Source organism: Papio anubis, chromosome 8, assembly GCF_008728515.1.
Source record: "Papio anubis isolate 15944 chromosome 8, Panubis1.0, whole genome shotgun sequence".
In the NCBI taxonomy this organism is placed as follows: domain Eukaryota; kingdom Metazoa; phylum Chordata; class Mammalia; order Primates; family Cercopithecidae; genus Papio; species Papio anubis.
The window spans coordinates 82974651-82996751 of record NC_044983.1 but is presented as its reverse complement, the minus strand read 5'-3'; positions in this window follow the sequence as shown (position 1 = coordinate 82996751).

The window sequence follows — 22101 nt, the reverse complement described above, 5'->3', positions numbered from 1 at the left end:
ACAGTAGCATGAAGAGCATTTACATCCAGGATTATGCTCTTTGTACAAATAAGCAAAATTAAATTGAATGTAAACACAAAAATAGAAAGGAATAAGGAAAACATTCTAAATATAAAAATGGGATATAACACAAATAAAGGGTAGGTTACATACTGCAGAAACAGTTTTAAAATATATTAGGGTAAAAAGGTGATCCCTCAACTGTTGAGAGACAATTTGCCCCAGGTGTTTCTGACTATCCTCTGAGCATCTTTTGAGATGCTCTGAGTCACAGAACTGACAGCTTTTCAAGGATATTTTAAATAGTGAACAATATGAAGATAAAGACAGTGTCTCCCTCTGAGGTAGAAGGTAGATTTGTTTGCTGTCCAGAAAAGTAAAGATAATGTCACCCTCTAAGGCAAAGATGGGCCAGGTTTGTAAGAAGCTATTTAATAGCCTGGTGTTTTCTAAGCTCTAGGTTTAATCAGCCGTGACATTAACCCACTGAATGTGTACACCTACCCGGGCTATTCCATGTTATTCCTATGGGATTTTAAGAGCAAGGGGAAAAGAATGAAAACATGAGTTCATGCTGCCTGCTATGTCATGAGTAGCATAATCCTGTGTCTCTGACCCAGGTGTCTTATGTCTTCTTCCAGCTTCCATGAAACTTACCCTTTAAGCTTACTGACTCTTTCAGACATTAACTTTTTAGCTTATGAACAGGGCAAAACCTCAGACCTTTCATAGTTCTCAGCAATACCTATTTTACTTAAAACTACTAATATAAAATAAGAACATGTAGAAACTGATGAGTCATAATTTCGATAGTGAATACTCAATAGTTGATTTCAGATTTTCTCACTTGTCACAGAAAAATAAAAATTATTCTGCCTCCATTCATACACAGCAGATCTGATAGCTTGAAAATCACTTTTGTAAGAAACTACTAAAAACCTTGGACACAATTCAGAATGCAGATACAATTTTTATTATTTATTTATTTATTTATTTATTTTTATTGAGACAGAGTCTCGCTCTGTTGCCCAGGCTGGAGTGCAGTGGAACGATCTTGGCTCACTGCAAGCTGTGCCTCCCGGGTTCATGCCACTCTCCTGCCTCAGCCTCCCAAGTAGCTGGGACTACAGGTGCCCGCCACCACGCCCAGCTAATTTTTTGTATTTTTAGTAGAGACGGGGTTTCACCTTATTAGCCAGGATGGTTTCGATCTCCTGACCTCGTGATCCACCTGCCTCGGCCTCCCAAAGTGCTGTGATTACAGGCGTGAGCCACCGCGCCCGCCCGCAGATACAATTTTTAAATGTCCATATACATTTTCTAATAAGTCTCTTGATATCAAAATATTAAAATCAGTCCCCAATTAAATATATTGACCATTTTTCCTTAAGAATATACATTACATTGAATTTATCAGAATGTTAAGATAATTTACCATGACAAAAGACAAATTGACCCAAAACCAACCCAATGAAGATGTAAAATAAGTAATCTATTAGCCAAATGTATAACGGCAGCAGGTCAAATAAGGCAATCTATATAATAATCATACCGTATGACCAAACCTTTAGAAAACCTCAGAAAAAATGGGAATGACAATATAACTTTACCATAAAAGTGAATATCTGTTTTAAACAAATAATAGTGAACCTCTATATGGGAGTTTCCTAATAAGCGTTTAAGCAAGATTATATTGGGACAAAGAAGTTCCACATTAAAATATTTTTGAGAAATGTAATTTATGCATTCCTTCCTTAGGAATGTAATATTAAGTGGAATTAAAAACTGCAACCAAAATTATATTTCAGCACAGTTAAAATGTGCTATCAGTTTAGAATATTATTATATAACAGAAAGAAAATGGGCCAAAATATCTTTCTTTGCCTCCTTATGGTGTCTCTCTCTGCAAAAAAGTAAACAATGATGAGATTTCTATCTGGGACCTTGTTCATGAATGATGGCTATTTTCTTTTATGTACTTTTATTTAAACTTCCATATTTGAAAAAATATATATTACTTGAGAAAACAACAGCTTGGGCTTGGGATGGGACAGATGACTATGGGTGAGTACTGACAAACTGTGCTGATAAAGGCCTTCTCTTTGTGTTCTCTGAGACATATCCGTACTAGGTTAAGAGAATTACAAAATGACCACTTAAATGTTTTTGGATGATGTTGCCTGAAATGAATTTTACTTATCAGATGTGGACTTTAGCTGTGTGAAGTCATACTTTCTGCACAATCCTAAATATAACAGATTTTCTGGCACTGTGTAAATTTTTTTCATAATACACAAAAGACGGGTGAGAGACATTTTAATGAGCTTTTTCAATGCAGTCCAAAAGCATGACATCTATTATATGCATAAGTAATTTAAAGAAAACTTATAGCTGTGTCACTGGCTTTACTACATTCTTAAACTGTGACTCAAATTCTAACTTGTTTACTCATTTGTTAACTTTAAAAATGAAATTCATGGCTTTTAATACTAGCCTTTGGGAACTGTTATAATTTGCAGGGATGAATTTGTATTACTCAGAAAGTACATATGGGGTACCATTGCGCAATTATTGGTCAGTCTGAGGAAAACTATGGCTGTTATATCACCAATCAAGTGCTTATTGATGACTTTGCCAAAAGTACAGTACTTGTAACTGGGGCAGGTATTTAAAATAATGATTAATATTTATTATGTGACAGGCAATTTTTCATTGCTTCATTTATGTTAGCTCAATTAGTCTTCAAACTATAGGATAAATAGTACCCTCATTTTACAACTGAGAAAACAGTGTCCCAGACAGCTGTAGTGGTCACAGTGCAGCTAGTGGAAGAGTCGGAATTCAAGGGTTCTAGTTCCAGGGTTGTGCATTTAGCCACTATGCTATATTATGTATAAGAATAAGACTTAAGGTCTGCCAGCAGGGCTATAGTGCTTTGTATGTCATGCAAGTAAATACTTAAATTACTGAATGAAAAGTATCATTAAAAAGATGAGTATAAAATACATAAGACAAAGAATTTTCTCCACTGTAAAATCAGTCATCAGATAGACAGTCTAAATATAGATAACTATTACAAAGCACATGCATACATTCATAATTCCTACACAAAGAGTGTTATTTTGATTGTAACAATTTCCACAGATCCTACCTCAGAATTAAACTGTCAATTAAAAATAATTAATTGGGGGATTTCTGTATCTTAAAATTGGAGATTAGTCAACAATCAGGAGAAAAACAAAAGTATGGATGATTTCTCTTTCTGAGTCCTTAAAAGCCTCTAAATGCCGACAAGACTGTTATAAGAAAGTACCAAACCAATCCTGAGGTAGAAATGAGAATCTAAAGATATAAATGAGGTAAAAAATTCACTCTTCTTATAACCTATTTGCTAATCTGGAAAACTCAAATTTTTATTTTTATAATGTCCTGAAGTGAGAGGGATCAAGAAATCAAAACCAAATGTTCACAAAAGCTAAGGAGTATAGCAGGAAGTCCTTCCATAAAAACTGTATCCAAAATCCTACACCCTGAGGACAAGGATGAATGAGAAATGGATCAGTTCTCACATGGTCTGAAACCCCTAGGTCTTCCATGTTTTAAAGTTGTTCTGGAAGAAGGTAACACAAATCCTCTCCTGAGAAAGGATTTTATCTCAGGTGTCAAATTAATTTGAAAGCCAATCTTGCATGACAATGCCTGGTGAAGGTAATCGGAACAACAAAGAAACATAGAATAGATTATAACTAGTGGAAACCACAGACAGCATAAACAGAGCAGCAAAGGCTTTATGTATGGGGATCATCAGTCACAGACTATCAAATAATTTTGTTTAATATGTTTGAAGAATTAGTTGATACATTCTCAAATATCAACAGGAAATAGAAACTTAATAAGGAGCACAGCAAGCTTTAAAAAGAATGAGATGTAACTTTAATCTACAAAATTAAATTAATAAATTATGGAAAAAGAAAATAAAATAATCCAGGATTTAAAATAAGAAAAAATGAAAAACAGTAAGTATTTTAGACAAAATAGAATAAAATGATTTAATATATGCTTAAATGATTTAATATATACTTAGTTGATGTTCCAGATGAAGGAAAGAGATTAGTGGTGCAGAGGAAATATTTGACAAGATAGTGGCTGAGAATTTTCCTGAATTGATGAAAGATACCATTCCATACATTCAAGACCAGATATAGAAGAAGAAATCAAAATCAAGCATTCTATGTAAGAACCCCAGAAAGAAAAATACAAACAGAAAAATCTCAAAAGAACTCTGAGGAAAAAGATACCTTCCTTTCAAATACATGGTAGTAAAAGTGGTAACTGATTTTCTCACAGTGAGGGAGGACTAAGGAGGAATACAGGAAATCGGAGTTCAATAGTTTACAGTTTAGAGTTCAATATGCTAAAAAAAAAAAAAAAAAAAAACCTACCAATTTATAGTTTTATACTCAACAAAATTGTCCCTCCAAAGGTGAGGCAAAATAAAAATGTTTTCAGCCAAACAAAAACACACATTTTGTTACCAGGAGAATCTCATTAAAAGTAATTCTAAGGTATGCCTTTAGGAAAAAGGAAAGCGATTCAGAACAGAATGCCTGGGCTGCAAGTAGGAATTACTAGGAATAAAAGTGTAAATATGTAGGCACAATTTAAAGAACACTTACCATGTAAAACTAATAATGTGGAGGAAAAATAGAATTAAAATAATATAGAACAATAACACAAGTTAGGATGGGAATAAATGGAGGTAAACTGCCCAACATTTCTTGTTTTAACCTGGAGTATAAAATCATATTTCAATGATATTTATCAATCACCTGTTAATAAAAAGAAAAAGCTGCACAGCTATCTTAATATTAGAGAAAAAAGCCTTTACGACAAATGCCTCATAGGAATAAAGATGGATAACACAAAATAGTAAAGATATCAATGTGCTCAATACATTAGTGAATTCACTATTACTGAATATACAATTGTTTGCTTTCAGTCACCTAATTAAGAACAAAACAGATAAAATTAAGAAAGCATAAGATGCCTTAATAATAACATATATTTTAGTTTTAATTTATTAAAAATAAAAAATAATTTATAATAAGCAATTTAAGATATGTCTCCCAATTGAGAACATATTATCTACAGTAACAGTGATTTTTCCATGTGAAAATACATTTAAAAATATATTACAATTTCAACTCACAATTTGTCAAAATTATTTAAACATTTTTAATATGTTAGAAATTATTTGTGGATTTTCAACTTTCAACTGAACCTTACTTCATAAATGTATCTCATACTCCAGATCAAAGGATTTGTTACTTTCGACACTACAATGACTTCTTATAAATTTTTTGTAAAATACCGGCTCCACACAGTATCATATTATGACTCAGGTTTTGACATGTATTACAGAAATTATCTCTGATTTTTCCACAGGAAGAGAATACAATGCAAGGAATTAGATATTTACAAAATGCATGTAAAGGCTGGAGAAATCCACATTATAAAAGTTAGGTCTGTCACCAGCTTCAGGTTGACTGTAAAAGAATCAGAGATTTGATGCTTCAAAGATTTTCCACAGTCAGCCTATTGCCTTAAAAGACTATTTTTTCAGCTTTCCACAAACTCCTGTGAATGTATCTCACTGGTGTGACCAAAACTGCACGTGCAACCCTAGTGTTACAGACATTCAGCCCCTAATACTGAGGAAATCACTGATGGGTTGTAAAGGTTGTAAGTGCCAACAGAGAATGTCCAGGACACCCTTGCACAATGTTTGAACGTTGGAAGATAAAAAGTGGGTGTGAGTCATCAATTATGCATTAACATTTGACTTCTTAGAGTGTAACTTTTATGAAATCAAATTTATTGATTAAAATAAAGACTAGCATTGTATAATCGACCTCTTCTTGTCTCTCCTGCTTATATACTCCAAGATGACTATTCATCACATGCATTCACTTTGAAATACATTCGTTTTGTTGGAAATAGCTCAAAAATTAGTCTAAGCCACTTTGTGAGCACTGAATGCAATCAAATTGCCAGTGAATAAAATGTATGCTCCATGATTGTAATGGGAAATGCATGCGTAGAGAGAAAACCAATTTGTTTTTCTCTGTGACTTAATATTAGTGATTAAAAATAATGGATGGTTTATTCTTTTTTTAAGTACAAGCTGTCTTTAATAACAATAATTTCTTGTGTCAGCAAAATATGCTAATAGTTGTTTCATTTTATTTCACACTATTTATTTTAAATGATATCATAGTTTTATAATGTACAATGTGAAAAAAGTTCGTTTCTTTTGGCACAAATATAGCATTTGTTGGCTATAGAATTGAACATTTTTTGGCTTTTCCATTATATTGTGTTTTAATATTATTAGCTAACTACATAACTGAAAATTCAGGCAAAATCACCACACAAGAGGAATTCCAGGCTTGATAAATATAACCAGCTGTTTTCAAACCACTAAGTCTTTTCTCTTCTTGGCACTGAGCGTTGTCTGGAAATGCATTGTTTCTGAGAATCATTTCTATATACATGAATGTATATAACGGAAGTGTTCTCTTCCTTTTGAAAATGTGTTAGAGTTTCAACTCACAATTTGACACAGAACAAAGAAAATCTGAACTATGTCTTCAAGAGGATTATATGTTAAATAAAATAAAATGCAATCGAAATGTGGGGCCATTGTATATCTCATGGTTTCCATTGTGTTTTCTCATTGTGGTTTTTACTGTTTCTCCTTGAATTCACAACATTATTATTTATTTATATTCTTGTTATAATTAGTCTTAATGATTTCTAATAACTTCTTATATCAAAGTGTTCTTCCCATTCTATCCTTTCTTTTTTGTTTTCATAAATACTGATTCTAGATCAACATCTCACCAGTATAATTACAATGAATATTTATTCTGGCATTCACCTAGAGTTTTAGATCACACAAACCCTCTTGTGCTGTACTCTATTTAATTCTATTTAATTCTGAGAATCATTAGGGGATTCCCTAACATCCTCATAAATACCACTTAAAATGTTCTTATGCCTATGCAGTTATAAAATTCCAGGAACCGTTAAAAGTTTTCCAGAGATGCTTTTCACTGCTTAGCACATAGTAACCACTCAGTACGTGTGCAGTAATTGAATGAACCTGATCTCTAGAGTAGACCATTATTAGTGCCTCTTTTGAAGGAACAGTATTAAAGCCATTCCCTATAGCTCAGGTCCATGACACTAAGTAGTAAAAAAAGTTGAAAGAAATTATTAAGAAAAACATAGTAAGTCTCGAAGTCAAGAAGTATCAGTCCTCCAATTTTGTTCTTTCCACTCAATGTTGAGTTTACTATTCTGGGTCTTTTGCTTCACTGTATAAACTTCGGACTCAGTTTATACAGTGAGTAAATTGCTGGGATTTTGATTAGGATTGCAAGCATCGATGGAAAGAACTAGTACCTTGAAAATATTGAGTTTTCCTATACATGAACAAGAAATATCTATCATTTATTTAGTTTTTACTATGTATATAGTAATCGGCACAGTGTATTAATGAAAGAGTAGACAAATAGTTCAATGGAAAACTACAGAGAGCACACAAATGGACCCATGTAAGTGCAGTCAACTGATCTTCAACAAAGGAGCAAAGAAAATACAATGCGGAAAAGATAGTCTCTTCAACAAATGTTACTGGAACAATTGGACTTCACATGCCAAAAAAAAAAAAATGAAGGTAGACACAGACCATACACCCTTCACAAAGATTAACTCAAAATGGATCACACATCTAGATGTAAAATGTAAAACTATAAAACTCTTAGAAGAAAAGATAGGAGAAAATTTAGATGACTTGGGTTTGGTGATGACTTTTTAGGTATGACAACAAAATGATGATCCATAAAAAAAGAATTGATAAGCTAGACTTTGTTAGAGTTAAAATTTTCTACTCTGTGAAAGACGTTGTCAAGAGAATAGGAAAATGAGCTACAGACTAGGAGAACATATTTGCAAAAGACATAATGTAATAAGGGACTTGTACCCAAAGTCTGTAGAGAACTCTCAAAGCTCAACAATAATGAGAAAAAAAAAAAAAAACAAACCTGATAAAAAATGGGGTGAAGACCTTAACAGGCACTTCAGATATACAGAAGAGATGCTGATGGCAAATAAACATATGAAAAGATGCTCTGCATTATATGTCATAAGGGAAATGAAAAATGTTCTTAGGCCTATGCCTAAGTTACAACAGTGACATACCACTACACTTCAATACAAATGGTTCAATTCAGAATACTGACAATACCAAATGCTTTCAACAGTTTGGAGCAATCAAAACTCTAATTTATTGCTGGTGAGAATGCAAATGGCATAGCCACTATGGAAGATCATTTGATTTTTACAGAACTAAACATACTCTTACTGTACAATCCAGCAGTTGAGTTCCTTGGTATCTACCCAAAGGAGTTGAAAAGTTTTGTCCACACAAAAATCTGCACATGGATGTTTATAACAGCTTTATTCATGATTGACAAAACTTGCAAGAGACCAAGATGTCCTTCAGTAGGTAAACTGATAAATAAACTGGTATATAATAGAATATTATCCAGTGCTTAAAAAAAAGCAACTATCAAGCCATGTAAAAGATATGGAGGAAATTTAAATGCATTTTACTAAGTTAAATAAGACAATCTGAAAAGACTACATCATACATCATATATCATACTATATAATTATACACCATACTGTATAATTTTGTCTTTTCTAGAATTTTATATAATTGGAATCATACAGTATGATGTTACTGTTACATTGATCACACTGTATGATTCCAGTTATACAAAATTTTGGAAAAGACAAAACTGTAGGAAAGGAATCAGTGGTTGCCAGGGGTTAAGGAGAGGGAGTGTCTTTTAGTGCAGTGAAATACTCTGTATAATACTACAGTGGTGAATACATGTTATTATACATTTGTCCAAACCCATGGAATGTGCAACACTAAGAGTGAAGTCTAATATAAACTGTGCACTTTGGGTGATAATAATCTGCCAATGCATGTTCATCAGTTGTAACAAATATGCCACTCTGGTGGGAAATATTGATAATGGGGGGAGGCTATGCATGTGTGGTCACAGGGGCATATTGGAAATCTCTGTATCTTCTAATTTTGCTGTGAACCTAAAATTCTGTAAAATGATAAATTCCTTAAAATTAAATAAAATCAGATAATGACATCTGGAAAGTTTCTTGAATTATAAAAATAACTTGATTTTATCTTATATAATAATCAGTTTGATATTATGCAGGATACATGGAAAATTTACCTATGTTCATAATCTGATGTAATTTCAAAACAAAATCCTCACATGGTAGAATGTCTTCAAAATTTACTATTGCTGTAAAATTAATTTTGAATGTGAAAACCATCTCTAGTGTTTTCCAAGGTGTTCCATGTTGGCTATTGATGCCAAATTAAAATTTATAATTACATATTTTCTCGTGTAATGTCTACAACTACCTTTTAGACTGGGTCAGGTACCGCATATGCTTTGCTGGCCTCATCATACTAAGTTCCTAACACATAGTTGCCACTAAATCTATGTTGAGAGAATAAATAAAAGCAAAGGGTCCATTAGGTAACTAAATGCATGTTCGGCCTTGAAAGTCTTTCAGCAAGTCTTAAAAGTTTAAAAGTACTGGGAATTTTTTAAACCTTCTATTACAAAAGCCATGAATCCTTTTCAAACTAAAAATAGGTGTCACAATAACTGGAAGATATGATTAAATTGGTTTGATTCATAGCCTGAATTTACATGGTTTGTTCAGATACCATCAAAACGTCATCAAACATCACGTCCTTGGATTACAAGTGCAATTTTAATAACAAAGAAGGATGGCAAGAAATAGATATATTTATTGAAAGAAAGCTTAAATTAGAAATATCTTCCACTCAAAGCCATTTGTGAGTCTAAATTCACTGATGGTTTGTGTTAATTTTGATACAGTCAAGAGATGTTATGACATAATTTTGATGTAAACATTCTGTGAAGAATTAGACATCTAAAGTTTGGGATTTTAAACTTTCACTCTTAATGAAAGAAGTTTAAAATCATAATATTTATGAAAATTGTCTTAGCAAAAATATAATGTAGCTAATCATTTAAAGTGTTATGATTTGCAGTGATAATGAGTGGGAAGACAGAGGTAAGAAGTGAGTGTTTATTGTTGTAGGAATATGTATCACAGTGCTGTGAAAAATATACCAAAAATTGCTATTCATATTCAAAATATTTAACCTGAATGAAAGACAATTTCATCAATAAGAAAAGTAAAGCAAAGCTCATTTTTAGAGTAACTAACCGCATAGTATTTGACAGGATGAATGTGTTTACTCAGAAATCAGAGTCAGATCTTGATTTAGGAGCAATTTTAGGATATGTATTATTTGTCACCTAGTAGCAATACAGTAGGGCTAGTATCAGAAGTCTGTATTGGGTAAGCTCTGGGTAGAGAAATGTTTTTTCAGCTGAATACAAAGAAAACAAAAATATATATATACTTGAAATCCTGAGTTTTACATTGCTGAACCGCTTACTGGAAACTGATATGAATGATACAACAGTTAACGATCCCTTGTTTTAGGGTTTACCATGAGTTGGTCACTGCACATGCAGAGATAAAATATTTCTGGTTATAGTCCTTGAAAAGTCATATGATAGAAGAGAAAAAAAAATGATGCAGAAACAGTGAAAACATGTTGATGGAATATAATAGACATCAGCAGGATACAACGGGAATAAAGCAAGAGAAAGTATTCATTTTTGCTTGGTTTAGCCAGAGAGAAATTAATCAAAGAGATCACATATGAGATAGGTTTTATAGTACCTTATACATCAGGAAAAAAAAAAAAAACGAATTCAAGGTGAAATACAGAGTTTTTTATGTATGTATGTAGGTGTAAATCAGCACAAGGTATTTAAAATGAATACCTTATTCGGTATTCAAATGAATACCATAAGTTTTTCTTGATTGTAGTCTAAGTCTATGGTGTAGGTAGTGCAGGGAGAGAGGGGGAGTTATGGGAAAGATAAAAATTGGGATTACATTGCAAAGAACATGTAAACCCATAAATGAATTTTGGCTTTATCTTATGTGGTAAATAACTGGAAGACCTATTTACATCATAAAATCAGACTTGTGTCCAAAAAACAGACAACTAAAAGACCTAAAACAAAACTGAAGTCTGGATTGCAAGAGACATAAAATGAAGGTAAGAATCTTATGAACAATTACTAGAGACACTGGAGAGAAATAAGCTAATATGATAGCAATGGGGATAAAGGAGAAAGAAGAATTCTACAGAAACTACTGAATCCTACAGAATTCAGAAGCACAAATAGAAACATTCAAACTTCTAAATTGATAGAACTTGACTTCTTAAATGAATTTTCTTTTTTAAAAGAAGGGCTAAAATTCACTGGAAAATATCAAGTAACAGGCAATATCTAAGTTTTTAATCATACAATTTTTACCTGATTAGAATGCTTTGGCGAAATTTGGTTTTGTGAAACAATATTGTTTAATGGTAATATTTTAGACAATACAAGACTTGTGCTAAGCCAACACATCTGTATTTGAAAACAAGCTGTATTAGTCCATTCTCACTCTGCTATAAAGATAATGCTTGAGACTGGGGAATTTATAAACAAAGAAGGTTTAATTGTCTCATGGTTCCACATGCTGGGACGTCTCAGCAAACTTACAATCATGGCAGAAGGGGGAAGCAGGCACACCTTACATGCCAGTGTTACAGGTAGTTAGGTATGAACAGGACAGGAGAGGGCTCTCCTCACCACTCACTAGAAATGTCAGGCGATGGTTTGGCAATTATCGCATTGCCTCTCTAAAAGTGAAAAATTGGCAGCCAGTGCCAGGGATAAGTCATTTCCTGATGATCCACAAATGTTAACATCAAGGTGTTAATTGAAGGCAGGCCCCAGGGAGAAGCAACTTCCTGTGCATGAACTTTAAGAGACAAAAATGGCAAAGTATGATCTTCTGGGTACACTCCACCAGAAAAGGAAGAAAGCCTCAGACAGGCATGCATACAACTCCCTAAGCACACTGCATGTGCTCAATTCCCAAGGGTAAAAAGGGCACCAGGCATGCTGAAAGCACACCCTAAAGGAAAAATCATGGGAATGAGGCAAGCCTGTAACGTCCCAGGTTCAAGGTTAAATGCCCTGCTTTTTCTCTATTTGACCTTCAGGTGCCCACTTGGATCTCTTCCAAGGGTTCATTCCTTTCTTTCCTGTTATAAACTCTTTTAAATAAACTTCCACTCCTGCTCTGAAATGTGCTTCGGTCTCTTTTTCTGCTTTATGTCCCTTGGTCGAATACTTTCTTCTGAGAAGGCAAGAACTAAAGTTGCTGCAGATATATAGGAATTTTCTACCTGTACCTTGATGTAACTTGAATCTCTTCCACCAATAAAAGCAGTAGGCCAGATGTAGCATGTGTGAGAGCGTAGAAAAGCTACCATATATAAAACCATTAGATCCCCTGAGAATTCATTCAGTATCATGAGAACAGCATGGCGGGACTGTCCCCATAATACAATCACTTCCCTCCCTAGACATGTGGGGATTACAGTTCCCTCTCTTGACATGTGGAGATTACAATTTGAGATGAGATTTGGGTGGGGACACAGAGCCAAACCATATCATCTGTCCCAACCTCTCCCAAATCTCATGTCCTTTATACATTTTATAACTAATTTATAACCATTTTATAACCAATTATGGCTTCCCAACAATCCACCAAACTTCTCATTCCAGAATTAATTTAAAAGTCCAAGTCCAAAGTCTCATCTGAGATAAGTCAAGTTCCTTCTGCCTACGAGCCTATAAAACCAAAAAGCAAGTTAGTTACTTCCAAGATACAATGGGGTACAGGCATTGGGTCAATGTTCCCATTTCAAGTGGGAGAAATTGGCCAAAACAAAGAGGCTACAGGCCCTGTGTAAGTCCAAAATACAACAGGGCAGTCATTGAATCTTAAAGTTCCAAAATGATCTCCTTTAACTCCATGTCTCACATCCAGGGCATGCTGACACAAGGAGTGGGCTTCATGGCCTTGGACAGCTCCTTTGCGGGCTGTCATCAAGTGCCTGTGGCTTTTCCAGATGCATGGTGTAAGCTGCTGGTGGATCTACCATTCTGGGGTCTAGAGGACTGTGACTCTCTTGTCACAGCTCCACTAGGCTATGCTCCAGTGGGGACTCTGTGTGGGCGCTCCAACTCCACATTTCCCTTCCACACTGTCCTAGCATAGATTCTCCAGGAGGACCCCATCCCTGAAGCAGACTTCTGCCTGGACATCCATGAATTTCCATACATTCTCTGAAATCTAGGCAGAGGTTCCCAAACTTCAGTTATTGACTTCTGTGCACCTGCAGGGCCAACAGCATGTGGAAGCCACCAAGGCTTGGGGCTTGCACCCTCTGAAGCAATAGCCAGAGCTGTACCTTGGCCCCTTTAAGTCAAGGCTGGAACTGAAGCAGCTAGAACACAGAGCACCAAGTCTCAAGGCTGCACAGAGCAGGGGGGCCCTGGGCCTGGCACATTAAATCATTTTTCCCTCCTAGGTCCTGGGGCCTGTGATGAGAGGGGCTGCCATGAAGACCTCTGACATGCCCTGGAGACATTTTTCTCATTGTCACAGTAATTAACATTTGGCTTCTCGTTACTTAGGCAAATTTTCGCAGCTGGCTTGAATTTCTCCCCAGAAAATTGATGCTTCTTTTCTATTCCATCATCAGGCTGCTAATTTTCCAAACTTTTATGTTCTGCTCCCCTTTTAAACATAAGTTCCAATTTCAGATCATCTCTCTCAAGTTCAAAGTTCCACAGATCTCTATGGTAGGAGCAAAATGCTGCTAGTCACTTTGCTAAAGCATAGCAAGAATAACTTTTGCTCCATTTCCCAAGAAGTTCCTCATCTCCATCTGAGACCACCTCAGCCTGGACTTCATTGTCCACATCATTATCAGCATTTTGGTCAAAACCATTCAGCAAGTCTCTAGTAAGGTCCAAACTTTCCCACATCTTCCTGCCTTCTTCTAAGCCTGACAAACTCTTCCAACCTCTGCTTGTTACCCAGTTCTAAAGTTGTTTCCACATTTTTGGATATCTTTATAGCAGTACTACACTCTCTGCAGTACCAATTTACTGTATTAGTGTGTTCTTACACTGCTCTAAAGCTACTATCATCGACTGGGTAATTTACAAATAAAGGTGGTTTAATTGACTCACAGTTCCATATGGCTAGAGGGCCTTAGCAAACTTATAATCATGATAGAAGGGGAAGCAGGCATGTATTACATAGTGGCAGGCCAGAGAGAGTGTGTGAGAGAGCGCTAGAAAAACTATTTATAAAACCATCAGGTCTTGTGAGAATTCACTCACTCTCATGAGAACAGCATGGGGGAAACAACATCTGTAATCCAATCACTTCCCTCCCTTGAAGACACGTGAGAATTACAATTCCAGATGAGATTTGGGTGGGGGCACAGAGCCAAACCATATCACAAGCCCCCTCTTCCATCAGCTATTTTGTGGCTAGAACTCAAATTTTCCAAAGCAGAGTTATATTTTCAAGTCAGAATTAAATATTTTTTTCTAGAATTACCCTTACTCTATTTGAGTTAAACAAAATTTTTATCAAAGTATAACACATATACAGAAAAGTATAAAATAAGAAGTTATTTTTTTCAAAATAAAAGTTTATAAATGAATTTTGACTTACTGAAGTTAAGAAGTCATTTATTTAAAAATGTCTTCCCCATGTACAACATACAACTAGTGGGTGGTTTACTCAGGAAAAGTAAACAAGAAAACTTCTGTTGGATTTCTGTATATTGTACAGCAAATTTACTAGTAGAATTTCTCAATTTATCCATTTCCTTTTATGTGTACATATTGGCCAGAATGTCTTGCAAAGGCTTAACAAAGGCTATTAAAGAGATGAAGTTATGTTATGTCCTATTCATATTTTTGAAAGCTCAGTGACATACAACAATAATAGTATATGGGGAGCTCTGATTTATAAAAGTAAACCTGGACCTAAAAGTACCCCTTAAACATCTATGTATTCAGTTACTAAAGTTTGATAGAACAAATAAGAGAAGTCTTTTGAAGCACTGAAAACATACTCAGAAAGACTATACTTATAAAACTTGTAATATGAGTGGTAAATGAACTACAACTCAAGACAAATTACAATTAATGTGACTAGCAAAGAGAAGCATGTTGCCTATTAACAACAGTTAACTATTTGAAATTAATTTACATGAATAATAAACAAATTGGTAATTAAATGGGAGAGATGGGCACCATAATTTTAATTAGACAAATTAAAAATAGCTTGTATTTATATATTATAGTGCTTTACAAGCAAATAGTTCAATGGTTGATTTTGAATCACTTCAGAACATTGACCATGATTTTGAAAACTAGTTTCAAGGACTGCAAAAAATGGGAAATATAAATTGGACATTTTAACGGCTTACATGGTGATATCTAACTTTAATTTTTTGAGAATTAAATTCTAAAGATGTCTTTAGAATTCTTTTAGAATTAAATTCTAAGGATGTCTTTAGAATTCTTTTAGAATTAAATTCTAAGGATGTCTTTAGAATTCTTTTAGAATTAAATTCTAAGGATGTCTTTAGAATTCTTTTAGAATTAAATTTTAAGGATGTCTTTAGAATTTTTAGAATTAAATTCTAAGGATTTCTTTAGAATTCTTTTAGAATTAAATTCTAAGGATGTCTTTAGAATTCTTTTAGAATTAAAGTTAGATATCACCACGTAGCGATTAAAATAGAAAACAAAATTGCCAGCCAATTTTTGCAAATCCAAATGCAAAATTCAATGATACGCAGTAAGGACAACCAATCTGAGTTTAAATCAGGAAGGTAATGTGGAACTGGTTCTAGAATGCTACTGGATCTTATAGAAAGAGCTCTTGTAACCTCAGGCCATCATGTGCCAATCATGTGCTAGGTTCTGTCAGAACCATTAAGTCATGAGGTTAGGCAAGCCCTGCAGCAACATATTTAAAATTGAATTGGTACATATATTACTTGACATGAGCAGGGTCATAGCACAAGTAAATTACATGAAGAGGTGGACTGGATTCTAATGTCATCTACTACTATCATACCAGCATCTTTCACTCAACTTATACCTGTGGTTGCATGGGGGATTTTTTATGATCAGCCAACAGAAAATACAAATACAAATCTTGGTTCACAAAGGTTCAATATGGTATATGTCTTCAGGCCAAAAACCAACTGCTGTTTCACTTGAGCTCCACAGGAAGAGCTTAAAGATAGTGGGTATCTTTAAGCTCTCCACAGGAAGAGCTTAAAGATAGAAGGGAAATCTTCTTCATAAAGCACATCTCATCAGTTATTTGGTATGAAAGATAATTGGCTTGAAATAAGAATGTATAATTCCATGAGCAAGAGCAAATGGCTTGACTGGTTGTTCACTGGCCTGGAAGGAAAAATGTTGTGAGATTAGAGTCAAAGACCAGAGTAGGAAAGTCTAGATAAATATATGGGTTTGGTTATGAAGTGTGAGATTACTCCATGGAGAGGCACTGAAAAATCAAGTAGATAGAATGACTTTGCTAGTTGACATGAGCTAGCTGCAGTGTGGTAAACAGTCCGATTAATAGAGTAGCTAAGGTGGCAAGGATGGAAGTTATTTTGGGGGACATCTTTATGAGTTCCTGCTTCCCAAGGCTCCCAAAGCTTAAAGTCCAACTATCAGTTAAGAAAAACTCTGTGCTGAGTCCCTAATTTGGCCCTATCCCTGTAAGACAGTATTTGGTTCGTTACACTGGGTCCCTTTCTCCCTGAAAAAGGCAGAAATGCATCTTGAGTGGAATCAAATATATTTTTCAAATAACTTTTTGCTTTTTCTTCATGCAATATCTCCGCTTGCTTGATCTGACAAAATGTGTCATCCAATATCAGAAGAGACCAGGAGCCTCACTTTAAAACAACAGAGATGCTACTGTGGACATATGGCCAAAAGAATCTCTAGTTCCATTGAGACCCTTCAGTTCAGAAACTGCCTGCCTGGTAGATAAATGGAACAGTCATTTGCAGGCTCAGCTTGGACTTCAGCTTGGAGATGACATCCTATACGGATGGGACACCATTCTCTAGGAAATAATATGAATTGTAAATTGATAGATATTATTTTGTGTGTTGTTCCTGTGGGTGGAATACATATTGCTGGCAACTAAGGGTTAGAATTAGGAATGGCACCACTTAATGACTCACAGTGACCCAATTAGGAAACTTGGGCTTCCTTTGGTGTAGAGCTGTTTTGGTGTAGAGCTCCTGATCCTCAGAAGCAGAACACGTCCATTAGGGAGCACAGCAAGAATCTTACTAAACTTCAAGCTATGGCTGCTACTGCTCACTTCCGCGTCCTTGTGTTAAGAGACCAGCAGGAAAGAAATGGAGTCACCATCTTGATGAGGAAATTAACTATAATTATCAAATCAATTACTTGATCCTGTTACATACATGTAATATTTAGGCAGGCAATATATTTGGCTCCCACTGTCCAATTCTACTTCTTTACTCCCATGTAGCTTAATACTTAAGTACACTTCCCATTAAACTTCCTGCATGCAAATTTTTATCTAAGTCTGTTTTCTGGAAAACCTGTCCTAGGCCTAACAGGACTTGGTGTATCAGTAGAGCATGCCATTATATGTGTTGAATAAAAAGTGAATATGTGAGTAAATTAATTAGCTAACATTAGAATGTATTTAAGTTCTTTATATATTATTTGATCCCACAACAATCCTATAAAGCCAAATACATTGTTTTCTCTATTTTATAATAGAAGAAATGAAGGATTAGAGAAATTAAATAACTTGCTCAGCACTGTACATAAGTTACAGAAGGCGTTTTTCCTCAGTTATGCATTGTTTCCCCACCCATTTTAAAGGCTATGAAGGATTTAAAGCCTTTTTTACAATTGTTTCTATTCTTCTCCTTCATAAAATTAAAATGGAGAAAATTAAACAAAAAATTAATTAATCCAAGGTCTTCTTTAATGGTAAAAAAGTATTACTTCCAAGCTTACTTCTGCTCATTTTCCCTCTTCCTCACTTCAGCTTCCTCATACCACCCCTGCCTCCCCTTTGGACTTTGTCTTGGAGATCTTGTCAGCAATGGCCTTTCCCTTACTTAATATGTAGGCCATTCTAATAAGAAAATATTTAGATGCCCCAGAACAAACATTGCTCTTATGCTATCTATAAAAGGCAAAGGGGCAGACCTAAGATTCAATACAAGCAACCATTTTCCCGTAGTTTCTCGGCTCGCTGGACATTCCCAGGACTACGTGCTATAGATTAAGATCAGGCAGCCAATAATATTAGTTGATGCCTGTTTTGTAGTCAGGAAAGATGACTTTACTTTCTACTCCTTGTGTATTAGTCAGGATTCTTGAGAGAAACGGAACCCACAGGGTGTGTGTGTGTTTGCGTGTGTGTCTAGATGTTTTTATAAGGTATTGGCTCAAGCAGTTTTGTTGGTGGAGAAGTCCCACATTTTACCATCTGCAAACTGGAGACTTCAGAAAGCTTATGGTGTAGTTTGAAGGCCTAAGAGCTGGAAGACTGTACTTTCCATTCTGAGTCTGAATGCTTGAGAACCAAGAACACCAAGGCCAGAAGAAGATTGATGTCTTCGGTCAGACAGTCAGGTGGAGTAACAGCAAATCCTTCCTTCTTCCACCTTTCTGTTCTATTCAGGTTCTCAACGAATTTGAATAATGCCTACCCACATTGAGAAGGGCAATCCTCTTTACTCAGTCCTTCAGTTCAAGCATGAATCTCTTCTGGAAACACTCTCACAGACAGACCCAGAAATAATGTTTAAGTTAGAGAACTGGGTATCCTATGATCCAGTCAAGTTGACACATACAATTAAACATACCTTATTTGTTAGTCATCAGAAGAACATCTTTATGACATGCTCAAATCACCTAGTGCATGAATGGTAGGCCGAATTTTGCTCAAAGCAACGCTGCTGAAATGTAGAATTCATAAAAATACTTTCTGAATCAACTATGAAGAGAACTGAAATCCAGTTGTTCTTCAACCAAAAGACACATGATGTCTCATTTTCAATTGATTGACCACAACAGGGATAATGAGACAAATGCAGACCTTAGTATTCAAAAGTAATGAAAAATAGATATTCAGAAAAATAGACAGGAATAATTAGAATACTATGATTTTAACTAGTACACTGTATATTTGATATTGTGATATGCTATTTTGATCATCCTAATAAGTCTCTTGTTTTTAAAGTTGGCTCTGTGGGATTGTTTCATTTACTTTAAAAAATCCAAAAGGAGGAAAAAGAAGGAAATACATCAACCTGAAAATTTTAAGAACATAAGGGAGAGGCTTAAAAATAGAGACCTACAAACAACAGAGGGCTGGGAGAGCCTTTCATCCTCAAACAGTAAATACTTTGAGTTGCCTTTAGTGGTTTCCTTTTTCCATTGAGATATAACATCAATAGGATCTCGTATCTTGTTAACCATGCATCATTCATCAAATGCTTTTAAAGCACTTACTAATATAAATTAATATTGATTAATCTATAGCTATTCAAACCTATATTTTATTCCTTTAATTTATGTTTTTCATATTTATTTTTGGGTTTTCCCCTCCAAACTTCATTGACTTCCTTCTTCCTTCAATGAAGGAAGTTCCTTCATTGACTTCCTTTTTAATTCTACACATTCAGCCTTGTATCTTTTGCCCTTCTCAAATATATTATTTATTGATGAGTATGTTTTTGACACGTTTACCAGATTATCCCATTATTTTTTCATTTGCATACTTCTACTTATCAATATTTTATTATATAAAAATTATGTGATCTGCTCAGGCTTTTTTAATATACTTACATGAGCCATATTGACTGAATGCTGTGTTCTCAACCAATCTTCACAACAATCCTGGCAGTATATGTTATGTAGACTTTAGGTTCAAGATATGTAGCTATTTTTATCAAACATTAAATATTATTTGAACATTTGTTTAATGTTTGGGGCAAGAATATGCATTAAACTAATTTACATTAATCACTGATCACTAAAAACTTGTAGTGGTATATTAGTAAAAACATTACTACCCTGTGATGTCAATTTTTAGATACAGATTTACATAAATGATTTCCTATATCTGTTCCTGGAGAATTAAATGAGATAGCTAGAGAAAGGTACAGCTCAATCTGGCAGTTCATTGTCTAATAAGATTAAAAATCCACATGGAATAATCTTAATATATTGAAAATCCATTTTTTCAACAGCTGATTTCCCCAAAAAGGACACAAATGGTTTAAGAGCAAAAGACTCTTTGCTTATATAGATTGTGGTGTATACATGACATATATATAGAAGGAAAGAAACAAGCTTTTGAAAAATCTGAGTAGAGAATTTAGCTCCCATGTTCTTTTTGATATGAAATATATTTTAGAACCAAAACATCTTGTAGCTAATAAATTCTAGTGTGAAAATGTATAAGGATGCCTGAAACTGGTAATGCTTTTTTAATCTCTCTATCACTTTGGGGAAAATTGATGAGCAGAATGCACGAAAAGTGCAATCTGCATTTTGAAATATCTAAAAATTACAAGTTAATCATTTATCATCATAATTCTTTTACTTATAATGGCCCCAAAGCCTCAAAATGTCTATTTCAATGAATCAGTTGAGAACTATAAATAAAATATCTGAAATAATAGATATTCCTTCTGTCTTCTGGGGAATTTCAGCGGTGGTAATAGAATATTTTCTATGACAAAGCCACCTATCAATTTAGTTTTGTGACACTGTATCCCCTTGGTACATCTTTTGCAGTAAGCTTTACAATAAATATTTTTAAACCCAGAATTAAAAAAAAATCTATTACAATTGTGTTTCTCAATCTTGATTGTGCATCAGGATCACCTAAAGGGCTCTCTAAAATATATATATTTTTGGGCCCCACTCCCAGTTCACTGATTTAGTAGGTTTGAGGTGCTACTTCAGAATTTGTATTTTAGCACACTGATTTAGTAGGTTTGAGGTGCTACCTCAGAATTTGTATTTTAGCAAATTCCATATTATATTGATGTTTATAGTGCTGCACTTTGAGAACCACTGTCTAACAGAAATAGCATTCACAAATGAACAAAAAAAAATCAAGAATTAGGCTGTACGTGTGTGTGTGTGTTAGCACTTCCAGCACCTGGATGAGCCAAAGTCTGAACGAAAAAATAATGAAAATCCTTACCACCAACAAGCTTATCTTCACCACATCCTAACATCTGGTCAGCAGAAATACATGCCTTTGGTATTTGCTTTCCTTCTAGTCAGAAGAATAGAGGCAGCATATAAAAGGACTATTAAATATCTAGGACCAAATTAAAGCCTTTATCTTTTAGCAAGTAAAATTATGTAAAACAATATATATATATAGTCACTGATATAATTATTAAGATGACTGTGGGAAATACACATAGTATATATAAAATAAATTTTTTAAATCATGACATGGAAGGGGAGGAGGCACTGAAGTGTTTTGCAGCAGAACAAGCTGTTTTGAAACGAAAGAGTTTGGCAGATTATTCAGTTATCCATTTTGTAGGGTAAGAAAACCAGTAAATTCCTCGGGAACAAAACTTAGTTTTATGTTGCTCTAGAAATAGTAAATAAACAGTAGGAAAAAAACCATATTTAAATTATACTAAGCCTGTACAAACTAGAGTATATAGTAAAATTAGCCATCCACTCTCTGATATTTAAAAGCTTGATACAGTTTGAGGTCTCTGAGTTATTAGGATTGTTTATGGAAACTTTTCAAATTTCCTCCGTTTCTTAAAGTATGTATGGTGTATGCCTTCCCCAGTAGCTCTACAACTATGTTAATTTTTAGTGGATTTTTCCTCAAAAAAAGAAAATTATTGATATCATAATTCAACACATATTCCAATTTATAAAAACT